Genomic DNA, 22,265 nt, shown 5'->3' with positions numbered 1-22,265 from the left:
GCCATCCCACAACTGGAACATAGGCTGAGGGAATTAGGTAAGGTTTCAGGGTATCTTGTCAATTCGGCTAAGACCGAAGTAATGTGTTGGAACATCTCATACAGAGGCGGCCCTGTCAGTAATGAATATAGATACCTCGGTATCAAAATAGTCAAGGACCTAAATAAAATCCCATTGATAAATCTGGGGAAAATCGAAAAAGATACTGATTACCTGTTTGCTAAATGGAAGAACCTCCCTTTGACCATCTTTGGCAGGGTAAATCTTGTGGAAATGTCTGTGCTTTCGAAATTGACATACATTTTTAACGCAATTCTGCTAACTTTCCCCTTAGAAAATATAAGTAGGATTCAGGGGAAAATAGGTAGTTTTATTTGGTGCCAGAAAAGTGCTAGGATGTCATGGAAAAAGCTTAGGAGGAAGCTCCTCAAAGGTGGGTTAGCCCTCCCCGACAGTAACTGGTATTTGATGGCCTTCCAATTTAAAGATGTTAGGATGCTGTTGTCTAGTCCAGATGAGACTGCCTTGGGCAGAGTACTTGGGGAAATGGTGTTGGCTGAGGGAGGCAGTGGGCAAGGAGGGTTTTTGTATAAATTTGGTGCCCCAAGGTTTTTTAAACGGGTCCGTCTAAAGGTCTTGAAATCAGCTTTGTCTACCTGGTATAAAATCAGGTGTATATGAGACATAGGTTATTTTTCTGACTTCACCCCTATGTGGGACTCCCTGTGACCCCGCCTTGCCTGTGTGATAGCTTGGCGATATCGATTAAAAGTTTGGGGCTGGTGAGGTGGTCGGATTTGGTGGACTTAGAGGGCATTCTTCCCTAGGAAGTTTTGCAAGCCAGCCCTTTTTCTAGGTTTAAATATCTCAAATTAAGATCATGGTATGAGGCAGAAGTAGGTGACATCTCTGGGAGGTGGGAACTTGAGCAGTTATTCCAAGACCCCCGGCCGAGGAAGAAAGAGATATCTCTTTGGTATGCAAGAATCCAAGAAGCAGAGGAAGTTAAGGTCCCTCCCACAACACTAGTTTGGAACCAAACATCACTCGCCCTTCATATCCGGAATCTTTTGAAACATCACTCAAGACATTGTATAAATATATAAAGCCTGCTTGCCTGAAGAAAAATAATTTTTTGCTGATCAATAGGCTATTTTACACCCCAGCCAAGATTGCAAAATTTGCCCCTGACCCACCGCCAAGCTGCCCCAGATGCAGTCTCGTCAATGCCAATGACAAACATATATTTTTTTCAATGCCCGGAGTTAACTATTTTTGGGAAAAATGTGGGAGACACATTAACATCCATTTTTTAAATTTACATCGAAGTAGATTTGCACCTGGTGATTTTTGGTAAGAACGATTTAACCAGTGGGATACTCCCACAGGAACAAATGGGTCTGTTGTTATATTTAGTGCTCCTGGCAAGGAGAGATATTTGTATTAAATGGAAGGCCACCACTTCTCCAGGGAGGGAAGACTGACTTAAAGCCATCCTTAACATGGCACATCTAGAACAAGATATTAGGGAGAATAGGCCACCCAGTATCTGGCTGCCTTTGATAAGATGGGCGCGGCAATGGCACCTGATCAATGAGTAATAGACAAAAATGGCCCTAACCTAAATGTTCTATGATTACACCAGTCCTCAAAAACGTGAGAAAGGCCTAGGGGCCAAGACGGATGCAGTGAGCCGCAGGGCGTCCCCAGAAGCGGAAAAATCGGCTTGTAAAACCTGTGAATGTCTTTGGTGAGATGAGGATAAAAATAAATAAATAAAAATAAAAAATCTTGGCACCAAGCATATTTATTATATCTGGATGAACTGCAATTTCTAACTAATGATTTGCCAACAAAACCGACAATATTTTTTTTCCCCAAAGATATACAAATCACTAAAGCAACCACCAGGGAGACCAATAGTCTCATCCTGCAACTCTCTGTATGAGAAAGCATAGGAATATATGGACCACTTCTTAGCACCCATCGCATAAAGTATGAACTTTTACATTCGCGATAATTGGGATTTTTTAAGGATTTTGACTGGAATAAATTGGAACCCCGAGTACATCATGGCTACAATAGATGTGGTCTAACACTATACATCGATCCAACAAAACATAGGATTAAAGGCGTGCACTTACTTTTTCCAACGGTGAAACATCTCAGAACTGGAGCATACAAAAATGTAGCTGTCACTGATAGAACTATGTTTAACAAATAATATCTTTCTCTTCAACCATGACCTGTACAAACAAGACTGTGGCACCACCATGGGCATTTCTTTTTCGCCCAACTACCCGAATCTCGTAATGGGATGGTGGGAAAAAGAGATAGCCTGGAACACATAAAATCAAGATCATGTGAACAGTATAATTTTGTGGGTCAGGTTTATTAACGATTTGTTTATTATTTGGACCGTCTCAGAAAGGGATTTTATGCAATACTTTAACACACTGAATAAAAACTCAATTGGATTAAGTTTTACATGTAATACCAACACCAAAGGTATTGCATTCCTGGACAGGTGGATATACATTGAGGAAGACCAAATACATTGCATCCTATACCGTAAAGAAACGGCAACAAACAGCATATTACATGGAAAGAGCTTTCACCCCAAATATCTGCTAGAAAGTATTCCTCATGGCGAGTACACAAGAATGAAACGCAACTGCTCAAAAGAAATAATGCCAGTGAAAAAAAAATGAAACATCACAAAGATTGAAAGCACAAGGCTACAATGAAACTATGTTACTCAAGGGCAGACAACAAATTCAAAAGAAAACAAGAACGGAAACACTGATCTCCAAAAAATAAAAAATGTCAACGGAGGATGAACAACAGAAACCTCCAAGATGTATTTTGACTTACAGCAAAGAAAGTGGCTGGATTAGGAAGCACATTCAAAAAATTGGCATTTGATAGCCAATGATCCAGATATTGGCTCCCTATTAGGACCAAGACCAATGATAACATACAGGAAAACTAAATCAATAAAGTATCTAATTTTACCGGGTGACTTTCAACAAGAACCACCACAAAATTAGCTAAATAAACAACAAAAGGGATTCGTAAAATGCACCACATGCAAGGCATGTAGGATCAGAGAACATCGAAAAACGATTTTGGACATTCAGGTTAAAACAATTGAAATCAAACAAGCGATAACATGCACAACAAAGTTTTTAGTATACATCATCCAATGCAACTGTGGTATGCAGTATATAGGAAGCACTATATGTATGCTCAAGAAAAGAATCCTTGAACATATTCAGGCTGTAAAAAACAAAGATGTCTCCTACTCAACTGCAAAGCATGTGATGGCATGTCAAAAGGGAGACTGGATATCAATGCGGTTCTTTGGAATACATGCAATACCGACCCATGAAAAAGATGGAGACCAGATTAAACAATTGCGCCAAACGGAATCATAGTACATAATCATACTAAGAACTAAGACCCCTTATGGGATTAACACTGATGAGGAGTTATATGTACCTCTAGACTGAAAGACCAAAAATGGGTGGAACATCCTTGATAAAAAATACAAGAATAAGCCTGAATATTGAGCAGTTGACTGTATTATATGAACTACCCTTAAAAGATATGCACATAAGATAGAAAGGAAAAGTAAGACCGGGGTTTTGAATAGAAAATGTGTGTGTACTAAACACAGAATAATGTACAAAATACACCTGTGTAAAGAAAGTTGTGTTGAACATAAACATAAAACTACCCCAGGTGATGTACTAAACATAATACTAATGTGCAACTATGCAATAAAATGTTATTGAATTAAGATTGACATTTTGAAACAGCATACAGAAAAATGGCAAGATGTACCAAACCTTGAAACTGACAACTTTGTAAATATAGTGTACATATTTATATTCATGTATTAAATGTTGAAAACACTATGTTTCTCACAATGCATCATAATAGAGAGTATAAAAAGTGAAACAAACAAGGGACTCACTAACCGTCACAAAGGCCTTGCTGGGCTGAAATGCGTTGGTTGTGGCCGGAGTAATACTGAATAAATAAGCTTACAAACAAACTGAAAATTGTCGACTTCGCAAGTTTGTCAAATAATAAATTTTGGGCTTGGATTCAGCCCCATCGTGGATGCACCCGTCGCAGAGCACGCTGCTGTAAGGAATCCAATTGAGCAACAATATATATATATATATATATATATATATATATATATATATATATATATATATATATATATTCCATTCACTTCGCTCGACACTGCTGCATTACAGTCACTCAGCTCGGACTGTTTAAAACAAACGAGTCAGACCCATTTTCTTGTGCTAATCAGTGTTTTATTCCATCATCTTAACGAATAACACCCAGCAAGTCTGTATATATATGTGTATATATATATATATATATATATATATATATCCAAACAGTTAGGTTGCCCCAAAAGAAGATGCCGCTCACGGGAGGTTAAAACCTTTAATTGAGGACTGCAGTGTAGCCGTATCTCCCTCCAAATCACCATCAGCAGCCCAACGCGTTTCAAACACAGAGTGTCCTTGTTCACGGGCATAGGAAAAAGAGCGAAGGCAAAGCAATCAAGAGGAACACCTGTTAATATAAAGCCAAGTCCCACCCCAGTGGGCGTGTGCAACTTTGCATGCTTGTATTTGTGGTTCCTCATAGTTTTCCCCAGTGGGTGCCGCCGTGCCCTTAACATTGTTCCACATCTTACCCCAGTGGGTTGATAGGAGCCCAAGACCCTGCAAACACTGTTGTTTCAATGTCCAACAACACGGCTACCTCCCGTTCCATGTGCGCATAGTCTCTCAATGCGCTGGATCTGCACAGGTAGCAGAGGGCGTCTTCGCGACCGGGCAGGCCGCTAAAATCCAAAATGTTAGGTTGCCCCAAAAGAAGACGGCGCTCACGGGAGGTTAAAACCCTTAATTGAGGACTGCAGTGTAGCCGTATCTCCCTCCAAATCACCATCAGCAGTCCAACGTGTTTCAAACACAGAGTGTCCTTGTTCACGGGCATAGGAAAAAGAGCGAAGGCAAAGCAATCAAGAAGAACACCTGTTAATATAAAGCCTGCCTGGTCACGAAGGCGCCCTCTGCTACCTGTGCAGATTCAGCGCATTGAGAGACTACGCGCACATGGAACGGGAGGTAGCCGTGTTGTTGGACATTGAAACAACAGTGTTTGTGGGGTCTTGGGCTCCTATCAACCCACTGGGGTAAGATGTGGAACAATGTTAAGGGCACGGCTGCACCCACTGGAGAAAACTATGAGGAACTACAAATACAAGCATGCAAAGTTGCACACGCCCACTGGGGCGGGACTTGGCTTTATATTAACAGGTGTTCCTCTTGATTGCTTTGCCTTCGCTCTTTTTCCTATGCCCGTGAACAAGGACACTCTGTGTTTGAAACGAGTTGGGCTGCTGATGGTGGTTTGGAGGGAGATACGGCTACACTGCAGTCCTCAATTAAAGGTTTTAACCTCCCGTGAGCGGCGTCTTCTATTTATATGTCTATAGTTCTTATTTGGGAAAATGATTAATATCTCAATAATACAAAATCAGATAGATCTCTGACTTTATTAGCACTTAGTTAGTAAGCACTAACAGTTTATAGATCAATTGTCAATTCTATTTGATCTTTAAATTAATTGATATACTATTTGTAAGTACAGCCCTTTTTTTTAAAACCTTAGCTTTTGATCAATTGCCAAAAATGCCTGAATTAAATGTGGCTTATTTATGATGTACTGTCCTTCACATGAATGGAAAATGGCGAGTAGAAATTGCCATGAAGCAAAATTAAGGCTAGCAGTCGAGGTATTTTTGTAAAATGAACATTAACAAGGGGTTACAGCACAATAGAACTTTACAAGACGATCTAGACAATGGGACTCTATGGTCCAGTAGGAGGCTGGGTGCCGAAACGTGTAGACCATCCATCTATACGTTCTTGCACTAATGGGGTTTTAAAAGATAATAAAAAGAATTGGAATTGTAGCTGAGTCTGCAGTGCTGTGTGTCCTCGTTGGAGAAGTGAGATGGAGTAGAATAAATATACATATATACATATATAAACACAATTAATACACACATGTATTTTACATTTTATATTAATTGAACACGCTCACATTATATTTACATCTGCTGTATTTATATACATTCACTCATATCGTGAAAACATAAATATGCATTAGACACATTTTTAACAAGTGTTCAATATTTTTTGTTATAAATAGAAGCCAACACAATTTTGGAAGATATATATGTATATACAAAAAAACCTCTTTGTGCTCGTTTCGCGGTGCAGGCGCTGCTTCTCAGCCGTGCGTTATCCCGCGGTCGAGCAGACCGCCGTAAATTCAATAATCTCTTTAAATAGTGAATTCTGCTGTTAAAACTGTATTTGCTTGCTGAATGAACTATGTCCTTGATTTAATTGGTGAGAATTAACTTTACACCTTATTACTGTAATTATTGTTTTAATTGATCTTACACATGTATTATGTTCTAAATGTATGAGTTAATGAATGTATTTATGTGTGTCTTTTATGGCCGTTGGCCGAAATAAAGAAATAAATAAATAAATAATCTCTTCCCACGAAGAAAAGAAGTTGGGTCACACTACAAAACTCCTTTAAAGTGAATCAAAGCATTTATTTCAATAGAACTCCAAACTTTCCAAACACCAACGCGTTTCAATCTCTAACTGAGATCTTGATCACGGTGCCGCCCTTCTCTTTCCATTTGATTATAAAGGTCATGAGTTACATTGTAAACCTTCCCCTCTCTAGGCAAGGCATTCTGGTAGTTGTAGTGCTATTTACAAAAACAGTGAGGATTCTTAAACAAAAACTTAAAACAAATTGATATTCAAGGTTACACATTATATAAAATAAACAAAAGTAACAAGTTTATACTGATTAATAAGTTCACATTAATGAAATTAATCCATAACACATTTTGCTCATATTTTATGGCGAAGCCTCGACTAATAAATGGTGGGAGGTTACCACGTTAAAAAAATACATAGAAGTACAAAGAGTGCCAAGAGGCTTAGAGGATGCGGAAAGACCGCAATCATAATCGGCCCCTAAGTTTTCCTTTTGCAACAAAGTAGAGCACTCGGTGAATATCAGGCAGATGGTTTATTTAGTCAGCAGCAGACAGCAAAACAGACGCGTTTCGGACTAGGTCCTTCGTCCGTGTTTACTGCAATCACTGCAAGGAGGCATTTTAAATCATACTCGTCACCAGTTCAACAACAGCGATGATGGTATATATATATATCTATATATATATTCACTGAAAAAACCATAGGTTATAGACCATATATAGTTAGGAATTAGCATTTAAAAAACCTTATTTTACTCACACAAAACCATTGAAATTCCATATATAGTTAGTTGCACTAACTATATATCGCGCACCCGCAATCCACTGCTGATGATGTCACATATTACATCATTCATGACATGGTCAGTGACATCACTGATGACATCACTGATGACATCTCAAATGACATCACTGATGACATCATCCAGTGACTGTGTGTTTCTGTAAAGTTTAAATATGTTTTACATATTGAAGAATGAGTAGATGTAGAAGTGTCTGGATGAAGGATTTAGTAGATGCATGACTGACTGTATGACTGAGTGATTAAATGTGTCTCACTGAATGCATGGGTTAGTGACTAAACTGTCTTAATTTGTGCATCATTATGTCTGTTGTTCTATAAACTGCTGCAATAGCTATATGAGTAACTATATGGGTTATTGATTGATTCCCAAGTATTTGTATGAGAGACTGAGTGTGTGTGTGGCTGGCTGGGAGGTGTATGACTCTGTGCAGATCAATGTGTACTTGTATCAATGATTGTATAAGAAGGTAAGTATGTGTTAGTATATGTTTGAAAATGTAAGGTGCTCTATGTTTAACTGTATAGACAAGAAAATGGAAGTGTCATTGATTCTTTTCAGGACTGACTAGGTGTGTGAGTAACTCCATGGATGAGTGGCAGACTGTGAGTGTCTGTATAGGTGTATGACTGCATATGATAGTGTTGTAAAGATGAGTGATTGTATGTATGAATGATTGTATGGGTGAATGAGTGAAGGTGTGTGTAGACGTAGGAATCAGTGAGTGCGTATGTAGTAACTAGTATTGGTGTGTCAATGGTTTCAAAAATTATACTCTGTATTTAATACTGGGTGAAACAGAGGTTATATTAAAATGTGAGGAGATGCATTGTATTGTCACATGAATGATATCATCAGTGATGTGGTCATTGATGTCAAATGAGATGTCATCAGTGATGTCATCAGTGATGTCATTTGAGATGTCATCAGTGATGTCATCAGTGATGTCACTGACCATGTCATGAATGATGTAATATGTGACATCATCAGCAGTGGATTGCGGGTGCGCGATATATAGTTAGTGCAACTAACTATATATGGAATTTCAATGGTTTTGTGTGAGTAAAATAAGGTTTTTTAAATGCTAATTCCTAACTATATATGGTCTATAACCTATGGTTTTTTCAGTGAATTTTCAAGGTTTTGTAAATGCTAATTCCTAACTATATATGGTCTATAACCTATGGTTTTTTCAGTGAATTTCAATGGTTTTTTAATAGCAAATATCATAAGCTGTCGAATGTCAAGTACGTGGTAAGTGAAAACATTTTTGTGTTTATGCACACTGATCTGCTTTGAATGGTGCCCCCCCCCCTCATTTCTATTAGGAGTACTCTCTCTTTGCACATAGTGAAGGGTAGTTAACGCAGGCCTTTGCCCCCGTTGTGATACGTCGTGCCTGCTTCTCTCTCCATTTGATTGATTGTTATCCAAGTATTTACTGTTTTAGAATTGGTTCTCTTTGGTTCATTCTCTATTTACAAACAAACACAGAGTCGCAATACTCTGTTTAGTCTTTGCAGATAACGAAAAATCGTGTAAAAAAAAAAAGAAAAGGAATCGAGCAAAATCAGTAGGCCACTAATGGGATCTCCTTTTGACCTCGCTAAAATAGAAACATTAGGAACAACCCCTCATGACAAATACAAAACTAGTGAAATGAACTGAACTCCACACAATGATGGCTGCAAAACAGCTCGGCTCCGCCACCCACCCCGCCCAAAATAACGATAAAGAGCGGCTGCCATGATTGGTTGCGGAATGGCCACGACGGAGCTACGAAATGGTGCTGCTCTCATGCTAACCCCAGCTTCAGTCTGAAACATCCAGAAACACTGTAGACTACCAATTCGATCAGTTCCGGTAGCGCCCCAATGTAACCCGGTAGAGAAGAACTAGCCCTCCCCTCTTTGACTAATGGTTCTTGTTGCCTGTCCCTTCTGTTGTCATTTAACAGAACTATTTAGCCTGCTGAAAGGGGTTGTGTTCCGACCGCTGGTTGGTGGAGACATTTTGACTATATTCTGGACCTGCGTTGTCGCGTAATGCGTCATATGACGCGCCGCGTTAGCGCATCCGGAAGTCATCCGGGGCGCACAGCGCGTAACGTAAGCATAACAAGTCATGTGACTTGTTAATAAAACTTTTCATTGGTTCATTTTACTTTTCTTATTCTAATGATGAAAGGCTTGGTCATATGACCTAAAAATTACGCTTTTTATTACTTCCGAACATTATTTTTTCTTAAATATATGTTATAATGTTCCAGGCTAATGTACTTTCCCGGAAAATTTACAACTGTCCTGCAAGTAAAATATATTCTTTTTTCGAGAAAAAGAGCGTTTCTTCGTCCCATGAAGGAGCCGTTGAGCAAAAGAGGGTCGACCTGCTGTCTTAGTCGCCGATACGCCTGAATATGAGATTCTTATCGATCACTTTATGTTGCAGGAATAGAAAACACAACAGCCCTTGACCATTTATCTTTACTGCGTTCCTTCGTATTATACCTTTTACCCTTCATGTAATTGGTCTGCTTTATTTCACTTGCCTTTTAATGATTCTAAAACAGTGACTATTATTAAAAACTTTACCAATGTATATACTACTACCATGTTTTCTTTTAAAAACCTTTATTGTGAAAATTTCATTATACAAATACGAGCCTATAACCACGTGGGCCGGCCACGGAGCAAACTGTAATCGTATATGATGAGTAGACATTTACACTGTAGAGGAACGTAACGGGCGGGCCATTAGGTTGCAAGAACTAAGGTGTCTAACAGTTACGGAATCGGTGGACGTACATTTTATAATTAAAATACGACAGGGCCAGTTACAATAAAATTATCTAGATATACATTTGCGGGCAAGTACCATGGGTGACGTTAATTCGAACTTTCAATAGTACAGTAATCAATAACACATCAGAACTTAATATCAATAGGGATGTCGAAATATTCAATCAATTCTCGTCCCCGCCCGCCATGTGCTTCAAAACTGCATACGTATCTCGTGATTTCAAGGTTCTGCAACCAGTACACAACAAGGAGTTACGAGTCCCATTTATTCCGGCGCCATTTTGGGCGAGGACGGGCAGGTCCAGGATATAGTCAAAATGTCTCTACCAACCATCGACTATGATGATGTTCATATGCTGTATTTATTAGAGTAACACTCATCTGTCCACATGAAATTAATTTGCCACAATCTCAACATGTCATTTTAATCTTTCCAAAGTTCTTCTAAATATTTAGGACCGTTTCCCTTGCCTCTGATGCTGTCAGTGCCACTTCTTTGATGAATGTACTAGCAGGTATGGGGTTCTCCTCCAAATCTCTCTTTTATGCAGCACTATAATTAATTGGTGCCACCTCTCCATATGACGATGCATGGTATAGTTACCATAACTATATTTTTTTTCGGTTCCTCTGGAGAGTTCATCGTGGCAGATGAAGCGTGTAACGTACCGGGCATTTACCTTTTTTTTGCATGTACAGGAAAGGAAAAAAAAATCGAGCGTCCGAGTTCTAAGGTGTCCCAGGGCCATTTTAGTGGACCAGGCCCAAATCCAAAGAACATGCCGCCATTTTGAGAGTCCTGTTGCAGCCGCCTGTCGCTGTAGCATCAAGAGCAGCCGAAACTCAGCTGAATGGCAACTGAAACGGTAAAGGGGCGCCCCACTACAGCAGACGAGCCTCCACCTAGGAAGGCCCGTTCACGCCGCCTCCCCCCCCCCCCTTCGGGCACCCCACGCCGTTATTCGGAGCAGTATTGTAGGATGGCCACACCAGTGCGGCAACTTGCTAGACATCACCTCGGTGCCATCCGGATCTCGGCGCCCCACTGCAGATGAAGTGCCTCTCAACTATGAAACCACCACGGTGACATCCGGATCTTGGCGCCTTGTGCTGGTTCCGGCCTATTCACACATCGGTCCGCTACTGACGCCATCTCACAGGCTAATGGGGCGCCCCACGCCGAGTTTCAGCATTGTAGGATGACCACACCAGTACAGCAACTTGCTAGACATCACCTCGGTGCCATCCGGATCTTGGAATCTCAACGCCTAGTGGTATCTTCCATACAGAAAATATTGTTGCGCTGCCTTTGGCCCCATTCGCACATCGGTCCGCAACTGACACCATCTCACAGGCCAACAGGGCGCCCCACGCCGACTTTTACCATTGTAGGATGGCCACACCAGTACAGCAACTTGCTAGACATCACCTCGTTGCCATCCGGATCTTGGCATCTCAGCGCCTTGTGGTGTCAGTCAGAAACTATTGTTGCGCTGCCTTTGGCCCCATTCGCACATCGGTCCGCTACTGACGCCATCTCACAGGCCAACGGGGCGCCCCACGCCGACTTTCAACATTGTAGGATGGCCACACCAGTACAGCAACTTGCTAGACACCACCTCGGTGCCATCCGGATCTTGGCATCTCAGCGCCTAGTGGTGTCTTCTATTCAGGAAATATTGTTGCGCTGCCTTTGACCCCATTCGCACATCGGTCCGCAACTGACACCATCTCACAGGCCAACAGGGCACCCCACGCCGACTTTTACCATTGTAGGATGGCCACACCAGTGCCACAACTTGCTAGACACCACCTCGGTGCCATCCGGATCTTGGCATCTCAGCGCCTTGTGGTGTCTTTTATTCAGAAAACATTGTTGCGCTGCCTTTGGCCCCATTCGCACATCGGTCCGCTACTGACGCCATCTCACAGGCTAATGGGGCGCCCCACGCCGAGTTTCAGCATTGTAGGATGACCACACCAGTGCACCTTACTAGACACCACCTCGGTGCCATCCGGATCTCGGCGCCCCACTGCAGATGAAGTGCCTCTCAACTATGAAACCACCACGGTGACATCCGGATCTTGGCGCGTTGTGCTGCCTTCGGCCTATTCTCACATCGGTCCGCTACTGACGCCATCTCACAGACTAATGGGGCGCCCCACGCCGAGTTTCAGCATTGTAGGATGACCACACCAGTACAGCAACTTGCTAGACATCACCTCGGTGCCATCCGGATCTCGGCGCCCCACTGCAGATGAAGTGCCTCTCAACTATGAAACCACCACGGTGACATCCGGATCTTGGCGCCTTGTGCTAGTTCCGGCCTATTCACACATCGGTCCGCTACTGACGCCATCTCACAGGCTAATGGGGCGCCCCACGCCGAGTTTCAGCATTGTAGGATGACCACACCAGTACAGCAACTTGCTAGACATCACCTCGGTGCCATCCGGATCTTGGCATCTCAACGCCTAGTGGTATCTTCCATACAGAAAATATTGTTGCGCTGCCTTTGGCCCCATTCGCACATCGGTCCGCAACTGACACCATCTCACAGGCCAACAGGGCGCCCCGCGCCGACTTTTACCATTGTAGGATGGCCACACCAGTACAGCAACTTCCTAGACATCACCTCGGTGCCATCCGGATCTTGGCATCTCAGCGCCTTGTGGTGTCTTCTATTCCGAAAATATTGTTGCGCTGCCTTTGGCCCCATTCGCACATCGGTCCGCTACTGACGCCATCTCACAGGCCAACGGGGCGCCCCACGCCGACTTTCAACATTGTAGGATGGCCACACCAGTGCGGCAACTTACAAGACACCACCTCGGTGCCATCCGGATCTTGGCGCGTTGTGCTGCCTTCGGCCTATTCGCACATCGGTCCGCTACTGACGCAAACTCACAGGCCAACGGGGCGCCCCACGCCGACTTTCAGCATTGTAGGATGGCCACACCAGTGCTGCAACTTGCTGGACACCACCTCGGTGCCATCCGGATCTTGGCGCGTTGTGTTGCCTTCGGCCTATTCGCACATCGGTCCGCTACTGACGCCGCCTCACGTGCCAACGTATTTTCTCCGCATTTTATACCCTATGCCGCATAACAGGTCATGTGACTTGTTTATAAAACTTTTCATTGGTTCATTTTACTTTTGGTTTCCTAATGATGGAAGGCTTGATCATATGACCTAAAAACAACACTTTTCATTGGATGAAAACTTTTTTTTTTCCCAAACGATGAAAGCCCCACCTTGTTTCTGGATGTTTCAGACTGAAGCTGGCGTCACCATGAGAGCACCACCATCTCGTAGCTCCGTCGTGGTCATTCCGCGAGCAATCATGGCAGCCGCTCCCCACCAGAAGCCTACAGGAGTCGGGGGCCCCCAAAACTTTTGATGAATCCTCAAGGCGGAGGGGACGCTTTCGAGAATGGGGTCCAAGACCTAGCAGACAAGCGTCCGATTTCCAAGGTGTCCCAGGGCCATTTCAGTGGACCAGGCCCAAAAAGGAAACAGCCTGCCGCCATTTTGAGAGTCCTGTGACAGCCGCCTATCGCTGCACCGCAAGAGTGGGCGCAACTCAGCTGAATTGCGGCTTTTGACGCAGTGGACCAAAAACGGACGGAATGGCAACTGAAACGGTAAAGGGGCGCCCCACTACAACAGATGAGACTCCACCTGGAGAGGCCCGTTCACGCTGCCTCCCCCGGGGCGCCCCACGCCGTTATTCGGAGCAGCATTGTAGGATACCAAAACCAGTGCGGCAACTTACTGGACATCACCTTGGTGCCATCGTTCTGCTGCCTTGGAACTATTCGCACAACAGTTTGCTACTGATGACTCACCCCCCGCGACGCCCCACGCCAGAAATCTGGACGTTGTGCTGCGTTGGGACTATTCGCACAGCCGACCGCTACTTCGTTGTTTTTCCCTAAAAATGTTTATATGTTATTACTGTTTTTGTTTTCTTGTATATATTTATAAGTTATTAAAGTTTTATAATCTTACTACTTTGTCGGAGTGCTATATATTTTTAATGTGACACATAATTGTAAAAACTTTGATGTACAAAGAGTCATCCCTGGAATCTTCCGCTTCAGGCTCGGTCCCCTCCCCAATCACAATACAGGATGGTTTTCAGATAATAGGAACGCGTCTGCTGTGACGGATCTCATCGAGTGTGGGCCTTGATCTACTATAACTCCTTTGAAGAGGGGTGATTCTTTACAGCTGCAGCCATAAACTACATCTGCAGGGCTAGCTGATACCCTAGGACCGGCCTGGACAATCGGACACAGAGGAAAAGGAGTGTCAGAGGGTGCGGAAGTGAATAGGGCGAAAGGGAGGTGTCGGGCGGGCACAGGGTGTGATTCTCAGGGAAGAGCAGCGCAGATGGGGGGAGGTTTATTACCCATGCAAAAGACAGAGAGCGGGGGTGACCACTGCCTGGGGGAGATGCTTGCGAGGGTGGGGAGCCATGCTAAGGATCGACAGCGTGCACAGAGTGGGTCTGGTCAAGGCATCTAAAATGACTGCCGTGCACGACAAAAGTGTGGCATTTGAAAAAAGACAAGATGGCGCAGACAATGTTTTTCAACACTTCCTGATTTCCTTCGAATCGAACGTTAACAGACGTTGGGGCATATTACCAAAGTTAAGCGATATTTATCCCTAACGATGCTTAGCAACGACTTTTTTACCGCTAAGCATCGTCAGAAATTATCGCAGATAAACCTTGCTATTATCAAGGTTTATCGCAAATACGATAAAAAACGACCGCAATGCATTAATATCGCTGAAAACTCCGCGATATTCATGCATTACCGAGCTAATGCTCTTAGCCATGTTATCCACCTCCCATTGGATAACATGGCTAAGAACTGCTCAGGGCAGGTGCTAGCTTTTGGAGATATTCGCGCTTATCGCGAATATTTCCAAAAGTTGATAATAGGAGATAGCGATGTTAGCGACTGTTTCCAGTCGCTAACATCTTGGCATGCCCACTTTGCATGTCATTAGTGATAAATATCACTCACATGCAAAGTGGGGCCCAAGATGGTCGCTATCTCCTACTAGCCGTCGCTAACTGGTGTTAGCAACAGCTAGGTAATACAGATATAATTTTATCTCCGCGAAGCGGAGCGCTGTTACAGATATATATCTTGTTTTTGAACGTTAATTTCTCAAAATCCACTGAAGCACATATATTGAGACCTAGCAAAGGCACATCGAGCTACCAGTCCCTACAATTTTGCCAAGTTTCGTGCAAATCCATTCAGCCGTTCGATTATTATTATTATTATTTTTTTTGCCCCGCGGGGCCCTTTTAAAACCTCCACATCAAACCTGAGAGGTCAAGGAGGATCTACTATGCCCCCTTATGGTCATTTGCCCCTTCGCTTTGGCCTCCTCTTGTCTCTCGATCCTACCGAGAGACAAGATGGCGGCCGCTACGGACTGTTTGCAATGTTTACAGACGCCGGAGAACCAATCAGCTTCGCAAACCTCCGTTACGCGAAGCGGAGCGCTGTTACAGATATATATCTTTTTTTGAACGTTAATTTCTCAAAATCCACTGGAGCACATATATTGAGACCTAGCAAAGGCACATCGGGCTACCAGTCCCTAATATTTTACCAAGTTTCGTGCAAATCCATTCAGCCGTTCGATTATTATTATTATTATTTTTTTTTGCCCCGCGGGACCCTTTTAAAACCTCCACATCAAACCTAGGGGGTCAGCGAGGATCTACTATGCCCCCTTATGGTCATTTGCCCCTTCGCTTTGGCCTCCTCTTGTCTCTCGATCCTACCGAGAGACAAGATGGCGGCCGCTACGGACTGTTTGGAATGTTCACAGACGCCGGAGAACCAATCAGCTTCGCTTCACAAAGCTCCGTTCCGCGAAAAGTCCGCGAACCGGAGCGCTGCCCGGTCCGCTGTTACAGATATATATCTTTTTTTGAACGTTAATTTCTCAAAATCCACTGGAGCACATATATTGAGACCTAGCAAAGGCACATCGGGCTACCAGTCCCTACAATTTTGCCAAGTTTCGTGTAAATCCATTCAGCCGTTCGGGCTAAAAGTGAGGCCAACCGCCCTATGGAAAACTCAATGTTAAAAACACGTTTTGGGACCCCCCTTTTTTCTCGGCCCCCCCTTGACAAACCCCCCCCAAATTTTCAAGGGCTGCTCAGAAACAAAATGTGCCATTTTCCTGAAAATTTCAGCCAATTCCGTCCACAAACGCCAACGTTATTAGACATAGAATTTTCAAAAATCCCATAGATCCCTGGCGACTGCCAGTAGGTAATATATATATATATATATATATATATGAAGGCTCCTCGCTCAAAAGAACGCACCACACTCACGGAGGTTGTCAGGTAAGCGCTTTACTCACAGCAGCATGCACAATGGCTTCAGGCACAGGAGAAAGGCTCTGATGGATTCAGAGACCAGAATTCGTCTTGTATTATATCCAACGCGTTTCAAAGGTCTTTGCCTTCTTCATCAGGGAAAAGACGAAGCGCTTTAAATAAAGCAGGTCCATTTAATATGACACACCTGTTATTAGGCTGGGCTGATGCCGCAATGTCTCATGGAAGTTGTAGTCACGCAACTATTTGCGTATGGTATCTCCCGTTGTTGCCCTCAGCCGCTGTCTTCAGGCACTCACAGGGCACCTCCTCGCCAACCTCGAGGCATCCTGTACATCGGAGTAAGGTGCGGAGTATTCACGCATACTTAACGACCTGGATGGCTGCCGTATTCACGTCTCCGTGTAAGGATTTCTCGATGGCGGTGCTCGGCGTATGCAGTTCTGCTGCTCGGCTCCAAGGTCCACCAAAACGCCTATATGCACTCTTGGGGCGGGTGCGGTGTAACGGCGGTGGGTCCGTTTCAATGTGAAGGCTCCTCGCTCAAAAGAACGCACCACACTCACGGAGGTTGTCAGGTAAGCGCTTTACTCACAGCAGCATGCACAATGGCTTCAGGCACAGGAGAAAGGCTCTGATGGATTCAGAGACCAGAATTCGTCTTGTATTATATCCAACGCGTTTCAAAGGTCTTTGCCTTCTTCATCAGGGAAAAGACGAAGCGCTTTAAATAAAGCAGGTCCATTTAATATGACACACCTGTTATTAGGCTGGGCTGATGCCGCAATGTCTCATGGAAGTTGTAGTCACGCAACTATTTGCGTATGGTATCTCCCGTTGTTGCCCTCAGCCGCTGTCTTCAGGCACTCACAGGGCACCTCCTCGCCAACCTCGAGGCATCCTGTACATCGGAGTAAGGTGCGGAGTATTCACGCATACTTAACGACCTGGATGGCTGCCGTATTCACGTCTCCGTGTAAGGATTTCTCGATGGCGGTGCTCGGCGTATGCAGTTCTGCTGCTCGGCTCCAAGGTCCACCAAAACGCCTATATGCACTCTTGGGGCGGGTGCGGTGTAACGGCGGTGGGTCCGTTTCAATGTGAAGGCTCCTCGCTCAAAAGAACGCACCACACTCACGGAGGTTGTCAGGTAAGCGCTTTACTCACAGCAGCATGCACAATGGCTTCAGGCACAGGAGAAAGGCTCTGATGGATTCAGAGACCAGAATTCGTCTTGTATTATATCCAACGCGTTTCAAAGGTCTTTGCCTTCTTCATCAGGGAAAAGACGAAGCGCTTTAAATAAAGCAGGTCCATTTAATATGACACACCTGTTATTAGGCTGGGCTGATGCCGCAATGTCTCATGGAAGTTGTAGTCACGCAACTATTTGCGTATGGTATCTCCCGTTGTTGCCCTCAGCCGCTGTCTTCAGGCACTCACAGGGCACCTCCTCGCCAACCTCGAGGCATCCTGTACATCGGAGTAAGGTGCGGAGTATTCACGCATACTTAACGACCTGGATGGCTGCCGTATTCACGTCTCCGTGTAAGGATTTCTCGATGGCGGTGCTCGGCGTATGCAGTTCTGCTGCTCGGCTCCAAGGTCCACCAAAACGCCTATATGCACTCTTGGGGCGGGTGCGGTGTAACGGCGGTGGGTCCGTTTCAATGTGAAGGCTCCTCGCTCAAAAGAACGCACCACACTCACGGAGGTTGTCAGGTAAGCGCTTTACTCACAGCAGCATGCACAATGGCTTCAGGCACAGGAGAAAGGCTCTGATGGATTCAGAGACCAGAATTCGTCTTGTATTATATCCAACGCGTTTCAAAGGTCTTTGCCTTCTTCATCAGGGAAAAGACGAAGCGCTTTAAATAAAGCAGGTCCATTTAATATGACACACCTGTTATTAGGCTGGGCTGATGCCGCAATGTCTCATGGAAGTTGTAGTCACGCAACTATTTGCGTATGGTATCTCCCGTTGTTGCCCTCAGCCGCTGTCTTCAGGCACTCACAGGGCACCTCCTCGCCAACCTCGAGGCATCCTGTACATCGGAGTAAGGTGCGGAGTATTCACGCATACTTAACGACCTGGATGGCTGCCGTATTCACGTCTCCGTGTAAGGATTTCTCGATGGCGGTGCTCGGCGTATGCAGTTCTGCTGCTCGGCTCCAAGGTCCACCAAAACGCCTATATGCACTCTTGGGGCGGGTGCGGTGTAACGGCGGTGGGTCCGTTTCAATGTGAAGGCTCCTCGCTCAAAAGAACGCACCACACTCACGGAGGTTGTCAGGTAAGCGCTTTACTCACAGCAGCATGCACAATGGCTTCAGGCACAGGAGAAAGGCTCTGATGGATTCAGAGACCAGAATTCGTCTTGTATTATATCCAACGCGTTTCAAAGGTCTTTGCCTTCTTCATCAGGGAAAAGACGAAGCGCTTTAAATAAAGCAGGTCCATTTAATATGACACACCTGTTATTAGGCTGGGCTGATGCCGCAATGTCTCATGGAAGTTGTAGTCACGCAACTATTTGCGTATGGTATCTCCCGTTGTTGCCCTCAGCCGCTGTCTTCAGGCACTCACAGGGCACCTCCTCGCCAACCTCGAGGCATCCTGTACATCGGAGTAAGGTGCGGAGTATTCACGCATACTTAACGACCTGGATGGCTGCCGTATTCACGTCTCCGTGTAAGGATTTCTCGATGGCGGTGCTCGGCGTATGCAGTTCTGCTGCTCGGCTCCAAGGTCCACCAAAACGCCTATATGCACTCTTGGGGCGGGTGCGGTGTAACGGCGGTGGGTCCGTTTCAATGTGAAGGCTCCTCGCTCAAAAGAACGCACCACACTCACGGAGGTTGTCAGGTAAGCGCTTTACTCACAGCAGCATGCACAATGGCTTCAGGCACAGGAGAAAGGCTCTGATGGATTCAGAGACCAGAATTCGTCTTGTATTATATCCAACGCGTTTCAAAGGTCTTTGCCTTCTTCATCAGGGAAAAGACGAAGCGCTTTAAATAAAGCAGGTCCATTTAATATGACACACCTGGTATTAGGCTGGGCTGATGCCGCAATGTCTCATGGAAGTTGTAGTCACGCAACTATTTGCGTATGGTATCTCCCGTTGTTGCCCTCAGCCGCTGTCTTCAGGCACTCACAGGGCACCTCCTCGCCAACCTCGAGGCATCCTGTACATCGGAGTAAGGTGCGGAGTATTCACGCATACTTAACGACCTGGATGGCTGCCGTATTCACGTCTCCGTGTAAGGATTTCTCGATGGCGGTGCTCGGCGTATGCAGTTCTGCTGCTCGGCTCCAAGGTCCACCAAAACGCCTATATGCACTCTTGGGGCGGGTGCGGTGTAACGGCGGTGGGTCCGTTTCAATGTGAAGGCTCCTCGCTCAAAAGAACGCACCACACTCACGGAGGTTGTCAGGTAAGCGCTTTACTCACAGCAGCATGCACAATGGCTTCAGGCACAGGAGAAAGGCTCTGATGGATTCAGAGACCAGAATTCGTCTTGTATTATATCCAACGCGTTTCAAAGGTCTTTGCCTTCTTCATCAGGGAAAAGACGAAGCGCTTTAAATAAAGCAGGTCCATTTAATATGACACACCTGTTATTAGGCTGGGCTGATGCCGCAATGTCTCATGGAAGTTGTAGTCACGCAACTATTTGCGTATGGTATCTCCCGTTGTTGCCCTCAGCCGCTGTCTTCAGGCACTCACAGGGCACCTCCTCGCCAACCTCGAGGCATCCTGTACATCGGAGTAAGGTGCGGAGTATTCACGCATACTTAACGACCTGGATGGCTGCCGTATTCACGTCTCCGTGTAAGGATTTCTCGATGGCGGTGCTCGGCGTATGCAGTTCTGCTGCTCGGCTCCAAGGTCCACCAAAACGCCTATATGCACTCTTGGGGCGGGTGCGGTGTAACGGCGGTGGGTCCGTTTCAATGTGAAGGCTCCTCGCTCAAAAGAACGCACCACACTCACGGAGGTTGTCAGGTAAGCGCTTTACTCACAGCAGCATGCACAATGGCTTCAGGCACAGGAGAAAGGCTCTGATGGATTCAGAGACCAGAATTCGTCTTGTATTATATCCAACGCGTTTCAAAGGTCTTTGCCTTCTTCATCAGGGAAAAGACGAAGCGCTTTAAATAAAGCAGGTCCATTTAATATGACACACCTGTTATTAGGCTGGGCTGATGCCGCAATGTCTCATGGAAGTTGTAGTCACGCAACTATTTGCGTATGGTATCTCCCGTTGTTGCCCTCAGCCGCTGTCTTCAGGCACTCACAGGGCACCTCCTCGCCAACCTCGAGGCATCCTGTACATCGGAGTAAGGTGCGGAGTATTCACGCATACTTAACGACCTGGATGGCTGCCGTATTCACGTCTCCGTGTAAGGATTTCTCGATGGCGGTGCTCGGCGTATGCAGTTCTGCTGCTCGGCTCCAAGGTCCACCAAAACGCCTATATGCACTCTTGGGGCGGGTGCGGTGTAACGGCGGTGGGTCCGTTTCAATGTGAAGGCTCCTCGCTCAAAAGAACGCACCACACTCACGGAGGTTGTCAGGTAAGCGCTTTACTCACAGCAGCATGCACAATGGCTTCAGGCACAGGAGAAAGGCTCTGATGGATTCAGAGACCAGAATTCGTCTTGTATTATATCCAACGCGTTTCAAAGGTCTTTGCCTTCTTCATCAGGGAAAAGACGAAGCGCTTTAAATAAAGCAGGTCCATTTAATATGACACACCTGTTATTAGGCTGGGCTGATGCCGCAATGTCTCATGGAAGTTGTAGTCACGCAACTATTTGCGTATGGTATCTCCCGTTGTTGCCCTCAGCCGCTGTCTTCAGGCACTCACAGGGCACCTCCTCGCCAACCTCGAGGCATCCTGTACATCGGAGTAAGGTGCGGAGTATTCACGCATACTTAACGACCTGGATGGCTGCCGTAATCACGTCTCCGTGTAAGGATTTCTCGATGGCGGTGCTCGGCGTATGCAGTTCTGCTGCTCGGCTCCAAGGTCCACCAAAACGCCTATATGCACTCTTGGGGCGGGTGCGGTGTAACGGCGGTGGGTCCGTTTCAATGTGAAGGCTCCTCGCTCAAAAGAACGCACCACACTCACGGAGGTTGTCAGGTAAGCGCTTTACTCACAGCAGCATGCACAATGGCTTCAGGCACAGGAGAAAGGCTCTGATGGATTCAGAGACCAGAATTCGTCTTGTATTATATCCAACGCGTTTCAAAGGTCTTTGCCTTCTTCATCAGGGAAAAGACGAAGCGCTTTAAATAAAGCAGGTCCATTTAATATGACACACCTGTTATTAGGCTGGGCTGATGCCGCAATGTCTCATGGAAGTTGTAGTCACGCAACTATTTGCGTATGGTATCTCCCGTTGTTGCCCTCAGCCGCTGTCTTCAGGCACTCACAGGGCACCTCCTCGCCAACCTCGAGGCATCCTGTACATCGGAGTAAGGTGCGGAGTATTCACGCATACTTAACGACCTGGATGGCTGCCGTATTCACGTCTCCGTGTAAGGATTTCTCGATGGCGGTGCTCGGCGTATGCAGTTCTGCTGCTCGGCTCCAAGGTCCACCAAAACGCCTATATGCACTCTTGGGGCGGGTGCGG

Source organism: Lissotriton helveticus, chromosome 2_1 (assembly GCF_964261635.1).
Source record: "Lissotriton helveticus chromosome 2_1, aLisHel1.1, whole genome shotgun sequence".
Classification (NCBI taxonomy): Eukaryota; Metazoa; Chordata; class Amphibia; order Caudata; family Salamandridae; genus Lissotriton; species Lissotriton helveticus.
Note: the sequence above shows the minus strand (reverse complement) of the source record.